At 44.0% G+C, this 15,744-nt stretch overlaps 1 protein-coding gene across 2 annotated transcripts in view; it reads right to left on the bottom strand.

Annotated features, from left to right (window-relative positions):
* Nucleotides 1-15,744, bottom strand: part of HACD1 (3-hydroxyacyl-CoA dehydratase 1) — a 420,976-nt gene that overhangs the window by 108,107 nt on the left and 297,125 nt on the right. The window lies entirely within an intron of this gene.

Genomic DNA, 15,744 nt, shown 5'->3' with positions numbered 1-15,744 from the left:
GTAAAGACTGCTTGGGTAGGAGCATAAGCATAGGATTCTGGAAGAATCTCCCGACGCAGGTGGGGCCAATGGAATAGAAAGCATTGTCTATTGGTTAACACTACTGCCGCCTCTCGTCATTTTGAAAAGCAAAGTAAGATTCCTCAAGTTTCCTCCTGCCAACTGACAACGTGTATGGGAAGAATCTATGTGAACATAATAAATATTTGTATGAATAAATACATGATTTACAAAGGAGAAACGACCAATCCATAATGACAAGATGGAGGGTCATTTCCCAAGCGAGAATGTTCCACCACAAGGTCTACAATGCTGCTAGAATACAGCTGTAATGGCAATAACGTTTTTGGAGTTGTGGTGGTAAACTAAAAATCGTTAGCGAGTAAAGTAAATGGACAAAGCATGTTAGTAAATCAAACGTGGTTTTACTTTGCTTAATTGTACGTTTGGTTGAACTGGAGCGATTTTAACATGGTTTCTCCATATGAAAATGAAAGATTTTTCCATGTTCTAGTTTTCAGTGTGGTGCCTTAAACTGGATGTTTTCAGTCACATTGAAGATGCAGAAATATACTCGCAGAGATGGAGTGTCTTGTTGACAGAAATCTTGCTGGGAAACTTTATTGATGTTTCTTGAATGCAGAGAAATGCCGTTTCACTATCTTCTTCTGAAATTAGCATAATCGGAATGCATGCAATAACTGATGTTATTGATTGTGTTCTGATTGACTTAAAGGAGCTCTAGAACGACTTCCAGGTGCTAATAAATAATACTAGAAAGATAAAAGGGTATGTAAATACAGATTTAATTGTATATGTATGGGTTATTAGTATACAATATTTTCTTTTAAAAAAAGGTAAAGAAAATATTTTAAATTCAGCAAAATAAAAGAACAAAGAAAAAATTTAAAATAACGTTACCTGGATTGTTCAGGGGTGACGTCACTGGGGTTTCTAACAGGCTCTGACCTTCTTCTTCACTTGTCAGGTTGGCTTCTTGTTTCTTCCTTCCTTCTTCATTAGGTTCTCGTGTGATACCTTAAAGGAAGTGGTATTGGCGTAGTTCATGGACCTCCAGGTCCACCACGACTTGCTTGTGGTCATGACACCACTTATCTCTCGCTCAGGACGCCTTGCATCCTCATCGGTCTCTTACGTCTACTCTCTTTTCCAACGCCACGTGTCGGATGCTGCACTCTGGCTTCTCTCTCCTCAGATGCCGCATGTCTAAATTTCCTTCAGCATTTCTCTCCCAACTGATTCGAAACTGAACGTCTCCACCTCCAAGATTTATGAAGCTACCTTGGGACTTCCACGGAGTACTGTCAAATTCCTTCTTCTCTGTGACTCATACTCTGTATTCTTACAGTGGTTTTCTTCATCTCGGTACCACAGAAGTGTTCCTTCATAAGTACAAGCAGTGTTTGGTTGACAATAACAGATTCTAGTTTGTTCTTCATATCTTCTTTCACTAGATGTTTTCAAAGATGGGTTAGTAATATGTTGTTTAGGGAGTTCCTCATAAGAACGGGAGTCCTTGCCCCCAAAGGGGGAGTCTCTTCTGGTTAGGTCCCGCTTGCCTCTACCCCTAGGGAGGGCATTGCTTAGCGGGCTCACCTCCCTAGCCTCACTGGGAAAGGTTCCCCCACTGGGTTCAAGTGATGGAATCATGCAATTTGTCACATACCCTTTCCCGTAGTTTACTGGCTCCTCCTTCTTCATTGATTGGAAATCGATGAAGGAAGTCTACATTTCCCTGTTCTCGTCCCTTTCGATGTTCCACTGTGAAGCAGAATCGCTGCAGGTCTAAGAACCATCTCATGATTCAATGGTTGGTATCTTTTCTTAAACTCATCCAGGTTAAGGGAGAGTGATCGGTACCAGTCTACATTTTCTTCCAATTACATAGTATTTAAGTTGGGTTACAGCCCACTTTTATCGACAAGGTGGCATAATTCTGTTCCCTTGGAAAGAGTTTCCTACTGGTATATAACACTGGGTGTTCGATATCGTCGTATTCTTGGGATAAAATAGCTCCTTGATCTGTTTCAGAGGCATCTGTTTGCAAAATGAACTCTTGATTAAAGTCTGGTAGCTTCAGTACAATTTCGCCACACAGAATGTTATTTAGCCCATTTAAACTTGCTTGATCTTCACGGTTGCATGTTAACGTTTGAGGTTGTGCATTTTTGAGCTTGTCCATGAGGTTAGCGGCTATCGTGGAATATGTAGGGGTGTGGGAGTTAAGTTCTTTTGTGGAATCTAGACCGTTGTTAAGAGGGGCTGACGCGTTGTAGGTCTGGGGTTTTTGTTGGTTATGGAGGGCAGATGTTAGTAATTTATTCGGTCGAAAATTGTGAAGAGGGTGAAGATAGTCTAAGTCTTCTCAAGAGGCCTGTAATGGGGCAAGAAGGCAAAGGCGCAAAGGTGGTGTGTGTATCAAATGGCGAAGCTGAGGCTGTACTAAAGTGACACTGTCCTCGAGGATAGACAATGGTACCTTGTGGGTCCATCTGGTGGCAGTGAGGTGGAGAGCAGGTCATAAGGTTGAGGGTATGGTTTTACATAGTCCCCCCACTGGGTTCAAGTGATGGAATCATGCAATTTGTCACATACCCTTTCCCGTAGTTTACTGGCTCCTCCTTCTTCATTGATTGGAAATCGATGAAGGAAGTCTACATTTCCCTGTTCTCGTCCCTTTCGATGTTCCACTGTGAAGCAGAATCGCTGCAGGTCTAAGAACCATCTCATGATTCAATGGTTGGTATCTTTTCTTAAACTCATCCAGGTTAAGGGAGAGTGATCGGTACCAGTCTACATTTTCTTCCAATTACATAGTATTTAAGTTGGGTTACAGCCCACTTTTATCGACAAGGTGGCATAATTCTGTTCCCTTGGAAAGAGTTTCCTACTGGTATATAACACTGGGTGTTCGATATCGTCGTATTCTTGGGATAAAATAGCTCCTTGATCTGTTTCAGAGGCATCTGTTTGCAAAATGAACTCTTGATTAAAGTCTGGTAGCTTCAGTACAATTTCGCCACACAGAATGTTATTTAGCCCATTTAAACTTGCTTGATCTTCACGGTTGCATGTTAACGTTTGAGGTTGTGCATTTTTGAGCTTGTCCATGAGGTTAGCGGCTATCGTGGAATATGTAGGGGTGTGGGAGTTAAGTTCTTTTGTGGAATCTAGACCGTTGTTAAGAGGGGCTGACGCGTTGTAGGTCTGGGGTTTTTGTTGGTTATGGAGGGCAGATGTTAGTAATTTATTCGGTCGAAAATTGTGAAGAGGGTGAAGATAGTCTAAGTCTTCTCAAGAGGCCTGTAATGGGGCAAGAAGGCAAAGGCGCAAAGGTGGTGTGTGTATCAAATGGCGAAGCTGAGGCTGTACTAAAGTGACACTGTCCTCGAGGATAGACAATGGTACCTTGTGGGTCCATCTGGTGGCAGTGAGGTGGAGAGGAGGTCATAAGGTTGAGGGTATGGTTTTACATAGTCCTTGGAGAATGATAAGTTGCCAATTGAGGGTGGGAAGAGGGGGAAGGGTGCAGATTTGTTGAGGAAAGGGGTAGGGCAGGGGATGGGGTGGTGATGATCGCATCATAGGCGGGCTAGTCCCTTACCTAGTTGGATATATGCACCTGCGGAGCAGGTCAAATACATGGCAGGACTAGTGTATGGAGGTGTTTCCAAAAGAATGTAGGCTGCTTTTAACAGTAATGTGAGCACAGGAGACCGTATATGGGCTGACATATCCCTGACTACAAGGAGCGCTATTTTCAGGGGCAGCTAAGTAGAGTGGGCCGATTAGCAGCCAAATATCGACAGGCTCCTGAGTACAGAATCATAGCATAAGTAAAACATGTTAAGGGCCAGCTGAGTACTAATCCTTGCGTAAGCAGCTAAATGCAAATTTCAGCGTGGGACCATGAATGGGTACCCTTAGGCAGGTTACAATACTAACAAGAAGTACCGATTGTGGCATAGAACCGTCAGTGTGTGCATCTAAGGCAGATAACAAAACAAGCACTATATGCTGGTTGCAGCATGGGACAGGTTACAGGTTACAGTACAATAGTAGCAATAATAGAGACAGTCATGATCAAGAATAATCAGTGATAGGTGGCAAGTTACATCGAGGATTACCTTCAACTGTTCAACAGGTAATAACCAGGTGGTGGTACAAGGAAAACATTGGTGCAGCTGTTCAGTACTCCGAGGTAACACGCTAAGTAGCAAGGAAAACTATTGCGCGCTATAGAGGGCTAGAATGAGGCGAGCAGTTCTAGTGCTCTAGCACTGATACTAGGGGTAGGCTAAGTAGCACAATGCAATGAGAACAGAAGTAGATGGTAGCATCAAAGACAACTCGGCATTAAGATGACATTAATGCAATGGGAGGGCACAATAACACAGCATGAGGTAAAGTAATGCAGGCAATCCTATGACAGTGATCGGTTAAATGCCCAAGGCTCAAGTAGGGCAGATTTACCTAGTGGTTGCCGGAGGCGGTCGGGTAGAGTAGATCGGCGTGGGTGGGGTAAAGGTGGCCTGTGCCTGAAATAGCAGCCGCAGGTGTTTGACGTTAATTGAAAATAGCAATCAGCGTATTAATAAGGACAGGGGCAGTGGCTCACAAAGATGAAGTAAGCAGGCTTACTAGGTTAAGGTAGATATGAAATACATTAAGCATGTATGCTGATCAGTGTCTGGTAACCGAATGCTGGTGATTCTACTGTAAGCATAGTGAGCTGACGCGGTGATCAGATGTAGTTTGAGATGATACTAGAAGCATGCTTGACAAAAGTACAAGACCAGGACGACCTCAGGATAGATTAGTGCTGTCAGTAATACAGTGTTCGGTAGCACCGTACTAATGGCGCTATGTGTTGTGTTCGTATGACGGAAGCCTGTAGACTGGAAGATGTGGTGACTTTAAGTAGATGCTGACACAAAGATATCGTCGACTATGCCAGATGAGAGAGTTTGTCCAGATCGTTGATCATAGATTGGTGACAGTTATAGAGTGAAATCTTTTAGAGTCGGCACAATGTTCGAAGGTGGGCTCTCATTGAATGTCGGATGGCGGAATACGAGTAGGTGTGCACCAGACTTGCGCTCCTGGTGCCGATGATATGAACGGTTGGCTCATGGAAGGCTTCAGATGGTCAGACGTTGGGGGGTCAGTGTTTCAGTGTAGGAGTTCACCTGGATTGTAGGGTGCAGTAGCTCCAGGGCGCTTCCGAGGCAAACAGGGCCTTTAGTGTGAGCCTTTGGTGTAGGGCTGGCTTCCCCGGCTGGCTAACGGATTAAGCAGCTAAGAACAGCTGCTACACAATTAGGATCTCTAAAGATATTGCCGAGGGGTTAGCACTCCAGAGTGAATAAGTCGGCCATTTTAGAATGCACTTTCAATCTGGATTACCCTGAGTGCAGTTAATTTAATAACAAGATAACGTAGTTAAAAACCATTTTGGGTCTGGCCCGCGTGGATGCACTGGCTCCAGCCAAGTGTTCCTTAGCTCCTTAGCGCAGGGAGACTCCTTCCTGGTGAGGGACAGTGCTTTATTCCAGGAATTAGTAAAACCTGATGGGGCACGGGTTGTGACACTAACCTTATGTCCATGTGTTGTGCAATTCATACTGTCTTCAATGGTTAAAATCAATACTGTAATCAACAATTATGAACATTATACAAAAATCGGAAATATGTCCTCAATATGCAATTGTATTCACATCTTAAATATTTATTTTCAATTTCTTACATGTTCTTCTTATAGGTAAGTGGTAACTGGCATTCTTCAATATGAATGTTTCTTAATAATTGTTTTTGCTACCTTTGACCTCATTTTATAAAAAATAAATCATAATCTATAACACTACTCATTCCTTGTCCTATACTCCTATATTTACCCTCCATCTCTCCTTAGCTTTATCCTTAGGTATAGTGGTGGGTCAGAAGAAGGAATCAGACAGGTTGAGGACATTCTGTTTTCTTTTAATAGAAATTATAAGAATAATGCCTATCCCTCCATATTGAAAAGGGAATACCCTACCTATCTGAAGGAACCAAAGGTACTCGTCAGAGGTCAGGAAGACCAAATTAAATATGTCCTCTCTCCAAACTAACTCTGCCTGATCCTACCACTAAATAGAACTGAATTAAATAGGCCAAGATAATGTCTCTTCTTCTCCTGGCCTTCTCTTGTCTTTGAATAGTCATTTTAGATACAAGTTCCTTCTTGGCAGATACAGTTTGTAGTGTAATCTCCATTGGTAGTCCCTCTTATCAACTCTTTTAGATCTTCAAAACAACTCTTGGGTTTTGTGCTTTCTGGGGTACTTTCTTTGGAATACATTTCCCTCCAATATTTCCTCACACTCTTGTCATCACATATATGTTCTTCACACTCTGTTTGCTTAGGTTTTCCTATATTATGGTTGCCTCGATTCCCTTTTTGGCTTCTCTTGCCAAGGAGTTCTCTCTGAAGCTGTCTGAACTTTTATCTTGTTCTCTTTGTAACTTCATCTCGTTTTTCTCAGAATGCGTTTTAGGGTTGTATTTTCTCCAGATTTTAACTTTAACTTTGAAGATATAGGGTGATTGCACTTCCACCCAGGGTTTTAGTTTCCAGTAACATTTGGCTCCCCACCTGGGCTGTTCAAAACTCTCTTTTATACATTGCTCATATCCCTTGTTAACTGGTTTCGTCAATGCTTTTTCGTCCTCAAGACTGGGACGAGATTCTCTCTTCAAGTGACCCGGTCGTCCCCTACTGGGTTGTTTGTTATTTGCTTTATCTGCTTTTTATAGTTCCAATCGTAAATTTACTCTTTCGTCCTTAGTACTGGAACGAGTTTCCTCCTGCATATAATGATTCCCCGGCAGCCTCCCGCTATTCCCAATTCCCCTCTTGTTATACACAGGAAGGTTGCAGGGCTCGGCTCTCGCTAGGGTGCTGCTCTTCGCTTCTCTCATTGCATGGATCTCCGTCTTCATTGGGTGTATGCCGTCCACAAACACGTGCCTTCAGGAGTTGTTCTGGCTTCCCGTCGCGGTAGTCTCAGCACTGTTCTTTGGGCATCCCGCCCACCATTCTGTGCGCGTGGTCGCACCACTACCAAGTACTTCTTACTTTCCTTCCTGCTCGTACTGCCTTCCTTGCGGTTGTACACGCCGGGCCTCCGGCGTCTCACACTGGGTTTCGCTGACTCTTCGAAAGGTGTGGTGAGGTCAGGGGACTTCGCCTGCGCATAGGACATTCCTTCTGCTCTGACTCTCTGCAGTTAAATACAGGTCTCTGGTTAAAGCATGTGCTTTTCACCATCTCAGCATAATATTTTCAGTGAGTCCAATAAAAGGTATCAAAACTTTGTATAATGAGGGGGTTCAAAGAATTTAAAACTCAGAATGTTGTATTATTATGTATTCCTTGTATTCTTTGGTCTGCTTTTCTAGCCACATTTTTCACATATATATTTATCAATGTTGATACGCTTGAAAAAAGGTTTTTGAAAATGTTTTGCATCTGCATACACATGTTTCTACTTTTTAATACTTTTGCAAATACATATTTGTAGTGTGGTAGTTGATCTTCTAACATACTGTAAATCAGCCACCATGCTTAGACTCATGTAACCGAGGATCAGATGATCTGCTAAACCTCTTCAAATAAAACATGTGATTTGTAGAGATTGTCCAAATCTATGTAAACTTTGTAAAAATCTGCTAAATAAATGTCATAATTCTACAGTCAGGAATTCCATAGTTACAGGGGGAAACTTTCCCTAGCTGTCCAAACATTTCAGAATCTGCAGAGAATTTTGAAAGTCTGAGCTCACATGGAATCTGCATTTTCTGCAGAAAATCGGCCCTGCAGATTTGGACTGTCTTTAGTGTGGTATTTTGCAGTCCCCTGGCTAAACAAACAAATGAATAAAAGAACAAAGACAGAGCTGGATGAGAGGTGGATGGTTTTCCTTTCCAGGAATATGCTCCAGATGGAGTGTTCGGGTTATTGTCCCTTATGATATCAGCCTGAATCAGCCGATGGCAGGTCGGGGTAGTTAGGAGGGAATGGGTTAACGGATAGGATGCAGTCTATTTATCTTGAAAGCATACTAATAAATCATCTTTGGTTCTTACCATCACCGAAAAATGAGATGAGAGTCTGATTACTCTGACAGTTGGTGCCACGACTCCGGTCTGTCATGCAACACGGGTGCATTGCCATACTTGTGTACAACAGCCACTTGAACGGCCTATGTGCAAGTCTGAAACAGGGAAGGAGTCCTGTTTAAAAACTCAGAGATGTTATCTGGAGGAGGAAGCACAATGTACTTCTTCCAACGATGTGGTATGGACCATTGTATTTTATTTCTACCCTGGGATTGATCTGGCAAAAAACTGGCAGTGGTAAACTACAAAGGGCTGTTCCGGTAGGCTCTCTGCTATATTCTGGGTCTGGTTATCATGTACTCTGGTTCTGGTTTGGTTGAGACCTCCATGAAAGGACCCGCTTCTGTAAATCAATACTGTATTGTAGATAGCGAGTAAAAGGGAATAAAGCAGGGGAAAAAGCAGGCAGAAAAAATAGACTGCCCAGAAACTAAATAGGGGTATCCAGTCATCGGAACATGGGAAAATTATTATTATTTTTTTTACCCACTATCCAGCACTTTCTCCACATATTGTAGAACTGGAATTTGTTTATATAATTATACCAGTCCTAAAATATGTTGTGACTGCTAATAAGTAAGAGAAACCCAGCCATTTTTTTCTGGGGATCTAATGACTCAGAACCCTAAATGCGGAAGGAGACCGTGTATGGAGCGAGTGCCCTATTGCCCTTTCCGTGATCACGCTGCAAAGTCTGTGCAAAAACCCCTTCCCTGTCAGGACCGCAAAAGAGTGGAGTCATAGAAAGTGTGGTACAGGGGTGATTGGCACATGGGTGATTGTTGATGGGGCGATTGAAAATAATACAAGGGACAGGAACGGGCAAAGAACAGTAGAAGTAGGTGGAGATGCTATGTGTGAGTTGCACAGGGTAAGAAACATTCTCTGTTTTCAGTAGAGTGGACCTTTAACTTGTATAAGCTTGAGGGCATTGAAAACAGTATTAGAGACGCAGAAAGGAAAGGTGAGCTCTGAGCAGTGGGGGGCTTACGCTACATGGCTGGAAGAATGAATCCAAGATATGGGGACTCAAAGACAGAAATTATTGATTGCGATGACAGATTAAGTTTCTACAGACAAATGGAGCGGGAGAGTCACCTGCACTACGATGTTGCCAGAGAGAAAGGGCAAGATAATAAGACTCTAGAAGATCTTATCGATTTCTTCTCTAGTGTACGCAGTAGAGTGCAGGAAGGATGACCGACTGGACAGGGTGCCCAGGCACCAGTGGCGGCCCAACTACTTTCCGTGCCATGGCCCGACCTATAGCTTTGGGTGTTTTTGGGGACTGTGAGAAACCTGAAGGTGTCTCTCCCGCTAGTCCCCGGAGATCTGTCATCCAGGTGGCCAGGACCCGGCCATCGCTATTGGATCCAGTTCCTGTGGGTGGACCAGTGTGGGAAGATCACCTGGATGGGGGGTCTTCGGGAAGTGGAAGCGGGACACCGAAGGGTGAGATGCGGTATCCCCTTCCTTATGATACCTTTTCCCCATCCATCCCAGTAGGATACCTAGAAACTCTACCTCCCTCCCCCTTTTCCAACACGAACACTTTCGCACACTGTTAACGACAATGGACTAATACCTGAGCCGTTTGCCTGACATGTCCCAACACAAGGGTTCGGCAGATTCAGGCAATTGCTGACAACTACGCACACCTGACTGCCCTTTTTCTCTTCCCCACTGGGATAAAAGGCGGAGCACAAGAACACACTCTGGGCAAGGCCGAATGCACAAGGAAACAGCTATACCAGGATGGGAGTTCAAGCAGAGGAGAAAGGCGGCAAGACCTGAAAGGAGGTCAAGGAGGGAGTTTCCCTTGCGCTTTTCTACCCAGACCCGCAAAGGCTCCAAAAAAAGAAGCCTAAGACCGGGAATCGCAGCTAGCGAATGGTGTGACGATGTCAGCGATACGTAGAACTCTCCCGCACTGATGGCCAGGGCAGGGAGATGAGGTTGCCACTGGGGGACCGTCCTTGACTCCAGCGGCAAGAGAAACACCAACGAGTTCAGCACAGCCGGTGAGTCGGAAGAACCTGATAGTGGGCCAGACTGTGTTAGACTCAAGTCTGCACTGGCAACATTAAAGCCCTGACTCACACAGCGTTTTCCAATGGGGTTTTGCCATTATAAAACGCTTCTGTGAATTAGGCCCTAAGAAGATTAAGAGACAGAGGTCTTTCTGAACGAGCTTGGTACCAGAGATAGCGTGGTCCAGCGCCACGGGTGTGCTCATTCGAAGGTATCTGGCTGGTATCCCTCTACTGAACAAGGAAAGTATTGAACGGGAAAATAGTGAAACTACAAGTACCAAGAGGCCATAGAGAAGGCTGGCGTAAGGTGTCAAGGTGGTCATACAAGGGTCAAGCCAAACCCTTGTAAAATCAAAAGCCCTTGACATGTTGTAGAAATTGTGAACTGTGGAAAGTATGAACCCGACTGAGGGAACTGTGAAATTGGCTTTTGCACCCGGCCGATGAGAACGCTGTATGAACTGTGATATTGTGAGAGCACGCACTTGCCTTTCAATAACCGAGTGACCCAGCGAGATGCGATCGCCCAACGGTTTCACAGGTTGGGGATGCACTTTTTTGTTGAGGACCAAAGATGCCTCCTTTTCCAGGCAAAGTCTCCTCTCAGCTGGTACAATATCAACAGAGTCTCTAGAAGGGCAAGGCACTGCTTTGGCGGTCTTAAGCTGGGCTTCTGTAGATTAGTGTATCTGCTACAGCATATACTTAATCGAAAGGTGATCCTCAGTCAATTAGAGCAGAGAGAGAAGATTGCGTCAAGTTTAGCCAAAATAGTATCCGACAGGGAGACTCTCACATCCAAGGCACCCCCAATAGTGCACTTTGTATTGACCTCCTGGGCTAATTTCAATTCCTCTTCTTCACTCACTGAATAGTAAGAAAATTCAGGTGTTACCTGTTGTTCCAGGTTGGGAGTATAAAATAGATTAGAATTGCCAGTGAAAATTTTACTACATTCGTTGGGTACCAGTGAAAGCCTCTTCAAATTCGGACAATGATTCTGCAGTGATTGGTTTTTGTCAATCACAAAAGTGCTTTGCAAAAGATTTACAGAATGGAAGTCACACTGCTGTTGTGCTAATTTCTTAGTCCACTCACTCCCACTCTTGGGCATAGTAGGCTTAGCTTGGAAGTAGGTGGTAATTTTCTTGTGGAAAGTTTGTTGAGTTTTATTAGTACCATGCTTGGTCGAAGGATGCAGCTGCTTTGTCGATTTGTTCTTATTAAGTGGAAAGGGGCGGGATGGCTGTTTTGAAGCACGAGGAGCCACCCTACCCGGAGAAGGTTTAGTGGGTTTAAGTTTCCCCATTGTATCACTCCTCTGTCCCGGGTTAATTTGCCCGTTCCACACTCCCTCCGTACCACTCTTAATCCGCAACAAGGGAGAAAAAAGTGAATCAGGTGTAAGAAAAAGCGGGGGGAGGGATTAGGGAAATAGCAATTCCTGTAATTAAAATAGTCAATGTGCGGCCATGGCAGCATAGGCAGGATCAGCCTCTGCGAACCACAGGAGAACAATGAAGACAAAGTAAAGTCACGATGGGCAAGGTACCCTAACAAAAAGGCTCACGCCAACCGCAACAGCTCAACAACTGTAGATCCCCAATATAATGCACTAAGCACAGTCCGTACAGAAGTTGGTGTATGAAACACAGAGGTACTTGGCACAAGAGCTCAAAGGCATAGCCGCAGTCGCTCTTGCGCCGAAGGAAGTGTAACCAGGACCAGGAGGGCATAGGTAGCACTCAATGAGTGGGTTAAAATTCTGTGCTCAAAACACTTAGCACAGACACAGTAGGACCCTCAGGCAAGAGGGGGGTAAGGTGAGAGAGGAGGGAAGACCACCTCCTTCAGGGGGCAGAGTGAGAGCCAGGCAGGGTGCGGTGTGGACTCACCGCCTCCTCACTGCTAAGCTGCCGGAGCACACCCCTAGAGCCTCCAGCGCACGCTGGTTAACTGATCTCCCTCGCTGCAGGATAGTTTTGTGGGCTCCAGCTGCCGTTCGCCATGCTGCCACTCACCGCTTCATGCTGGCACAGTCCTCTTGGGACGGAGGCAGCAGGAGAGCATAGACCACCAAGCTGGCAAACAGACAGCAGAGGCGTTGTCAGGTTAGAGGAAAGGACCCACAGAGACATGCTAAGACGTGTCAAGCCATACTGCTTACAGGAAAAGGTAATCGAGCAAACGAGAAGCCGCTTCCGACACATTCTATCCAGTATGCAAGGTATCTTGCGAGCTCTAGAGTAATTCATGCATGCATAGCAGTTTACAACAGTTTATTAGATGCTGTAGGCCTCTATCCTCTCGTCATGGCTCTTCAACACCTACCTTGCCTATGCAGAGGATACACAGCTCTCCTTCAAGCTGCCCTCCACTGCCTCCACTTCTTCCTCTTCATTACTGACTGTCTGACTGCTATTCAGGCATGGTGTGCTGCTAACGATCTCTGCCATAATGCCACTGAGACTGAGATTTTTCTCATTTGGACCCCCAGCTCCCTCCTTCCCTCCTCCTACTCTCTGGCTGCCCTACATGTGCCCCCTCCCCTAGGCAAAAAACCTTGGTGTCATCTTCAACTGCTCTCTCTCCTTCTCTCCTCACATCAGAGACCTTGCCAAGAAGGACCACTTGCAGCTGCACCTCCTCAGAGGCATTCTCCCTTTCCCAGCCCTACAGATAAGGGGTGAAACGGCCACTTTTACTCCCTAAAAATGTGCATATACTACCCCAAAATAAAAATAGGGAGTAAAGATACTCACAATAAAAAATGGGAAATGGACAGGAGCTTGTACCCCAGCTTTCACCCAAACAGATCTATGGATGTGTTTGGACCAGTAGTACATGTACTACTACAGGACGAAACGGCTACAATTATAAAAAAAAAGGGAACATTTATCTTTTAATGTGCATGCATTTCTCACAAAAATATTTCTGTTTTACAGTTGAACATAGTTTTACTTGTTTATAAAATACTCCTATTGGGGATGGGAGTCATGTTTTTACTCCCATAAAAATCATTTTACAACCAACTTTCAGAAATAGGGAGCAAACTATTCCCACTTCAAAATCTTATCTGGAGCAGTGGGTACACCGAATAATAGCATCTTCTTGGAAGATGGCAGTGTATACAATCCTGAAACCCCAGACTGTTACTCAGATGAGAACATTTTTGGGCATGGTAGGGTACTGTCGTCAATGGGTTTTAGGCTATGCTAATATTGTTAAACCTTTGCAACACTACACCAGAGCAAACACTATAGAACCATTATAATTGAACCTGGAAGCCGAAAATGCATTTACAAATATAAAGAAAAGTTTGGCAGAGGCTCCTACCATGGGTTTGCCTGACTATAAGAAGGGGTTCACCTTATATTGTCATGATAGAAATGGGTTTGCCCTGTCTGCCTATAGACTATTACAGCAAACAACTAGACCCAGTTGCTGCGAGAATTCCACCTTGCTTGTGATCAGTTGCTGCAAATGCACTTCTGGTAGAGAAGTGTGAAAATATTGTTTATGGTTGCCCTGTGGAGGTTGCTGTCCAAAATTCTGTTGTCTCCCTATTGCTGAAAACAAAGACCCAGTGTATGCCTCTATCTGGGGCCAGTAAATATGAGATACTGCTTTTAAACTCTTTCAAACTGACCTTGACTAGGAGCCCGGTGTTGAATCCAGCATCTATACTTCCCGCTCCCCACAATGATGAGCCACATGATGTAAAACCCCACAACTGTGTTGCCATTTCTGATTTCTTGCTCAAACTGATTTAACTGATACTCCTCTACCTGAGATTAATCTGCTGTTTGTACACCTGGGAGGTGGAGAAACAGTGTGAGGCAACCTTAGAATACCCCCACAGGGGTTTCAGAGCTGGTGGCACTCTCTCAGGCATGTAAGCTAGCTGCTCAACAGTGTCAACATTTATACTGTTTCCAGGTATGCATTTGGGGTAGCCCACGACTTTGGTTAACTATGGAGACAGAAGGGATTCTTGACATTTACAGGTTCCCCTATTAATAGTGTTCAATCATAGCTTTATTCAGCTATAAAAAACATAAAAGCAACAACACAGCACACATTGCATGTGCGATATTAAAACAATAAACAATTCATCAGCAACATATACATTGAAAACCATACCCAGAATTTAACACAATGATCTAAAAATAGTTAATCATCTTAACCAGGCTCTAAAACATATTTCGATATAAAATAAACTGCATTCAGATCATTTGTGGTTTTACAAAAGAGTACAGCTGCAACTGTCGATCTAACATCCCTCAGCCTGAAAAGTTGCAGCAAGTAAGATTCCGTCAGGTCCTTATATCCAGGGAAGAACAATAAGAAATGTTTTATCTATTCCTGGGGGTTCCGCAAACCTTGCATTTACAATCATTAAGCAGTGACCACTTAGCTGTGAATGTTGCCAGCTTCAGTGTGTTGTTACACAACAGGATATATAAAGCTCAAGCATATACAAAGCCAGCACAATTCAGATAAGGCTCAATGCCCTCCTTTACACCAGATGTAAAACCTGCATGGTTTGACCAAAGTATATCCATGTCCAAACCCGCTAAGCCATTATGAATATACCTGAGCCAGGGCAAGGAGTCCGATCCCGAGACATTCAACGGACTAATGATCGCATCTCTATATTTACCCAATTCGAGTGCACACCATAATCTAGCCCAAAATAACAATGGTTTTGTCACCAATACCGCAGATATTGGCTTGAGGTCACATTACCACCGCAGGCTAGCCATAGGTGCTCCTTTGGGTTGTATAAGTAGGGCTCATAAGAATGTATTGTCAATTACATTTAATAGTATCTGTATATGAAGGCGTTCATGCATGTTATTATGCTCCCAGAAAAAAATGGCATAATAAAGTGTGCAGCTCATCAGTCCCTGGATAATGAAATAAGCTGTGTCAATGAGTTTGCGGACTCTAAAGCAAAGCTATCAGTGGTAACTGAATCTGAAGATGAGTACATCCTCCCAGTCAAGGTTAGCCCTGAACCATCCCCATAGTAAACTTTAGAGGCATTGGCCCAAATACAAGGCAATGCCCCCTCAATGAGAGTGATAATTAGTTCAGAAAAGGATGTCTGTTGCATGAAGATTTCCTGTGGAGAGATAAGCAAGCTCAGTTGTTTGCCTCAAAGATATTACTTTCTCACCTTGTTAAGATATATCATGGACAAGCCTATGTGGGAAAAGAAGGAATGGTAATGACTCTGAATAAATATTGATTTGCTCCAGGGTTTGTTAAAATGGCACCGGAATAGTAGAAAAGATTTATAATCTGCTTCCAGAATAATGTGGGAAGGGGGGTCACTGCCACCCAAGCGGCACATCCATTTCCTTATGGTCCATTTGTGAACCTTTTCTTCAGCTTCCTTGCTGTTAGGATTGGCAATACCTTCTTGTAATATTGGATGCATTCTCTGGGTGGGTAGAGGCTTACCCCTGTAGGAAGGCAGATGCTATCACAGTGGTTAATGTTTTGGACACAATTTAGAATACAT

The sequence above is a fragment of the Ambystoma mexicanum genome, chromosome 2q (genome assembly GCF_040938575.1).
Source record: "Ambystoma mexicanum isolate Mex_15411 chromosome 2q, UKY_AmexF1_1, whole genome shotgun sequence".
NCBI lineage: Eukaryota > Metazoa > Chordata > Amphibia > Caudata > Ambystomatidae > Ambystoma > Ambystoma mexicanum.
Note: the sequence above shows the minus strand (reverse complement) of the source record. Positions and strands in the feature narration are given on the sequence as shown.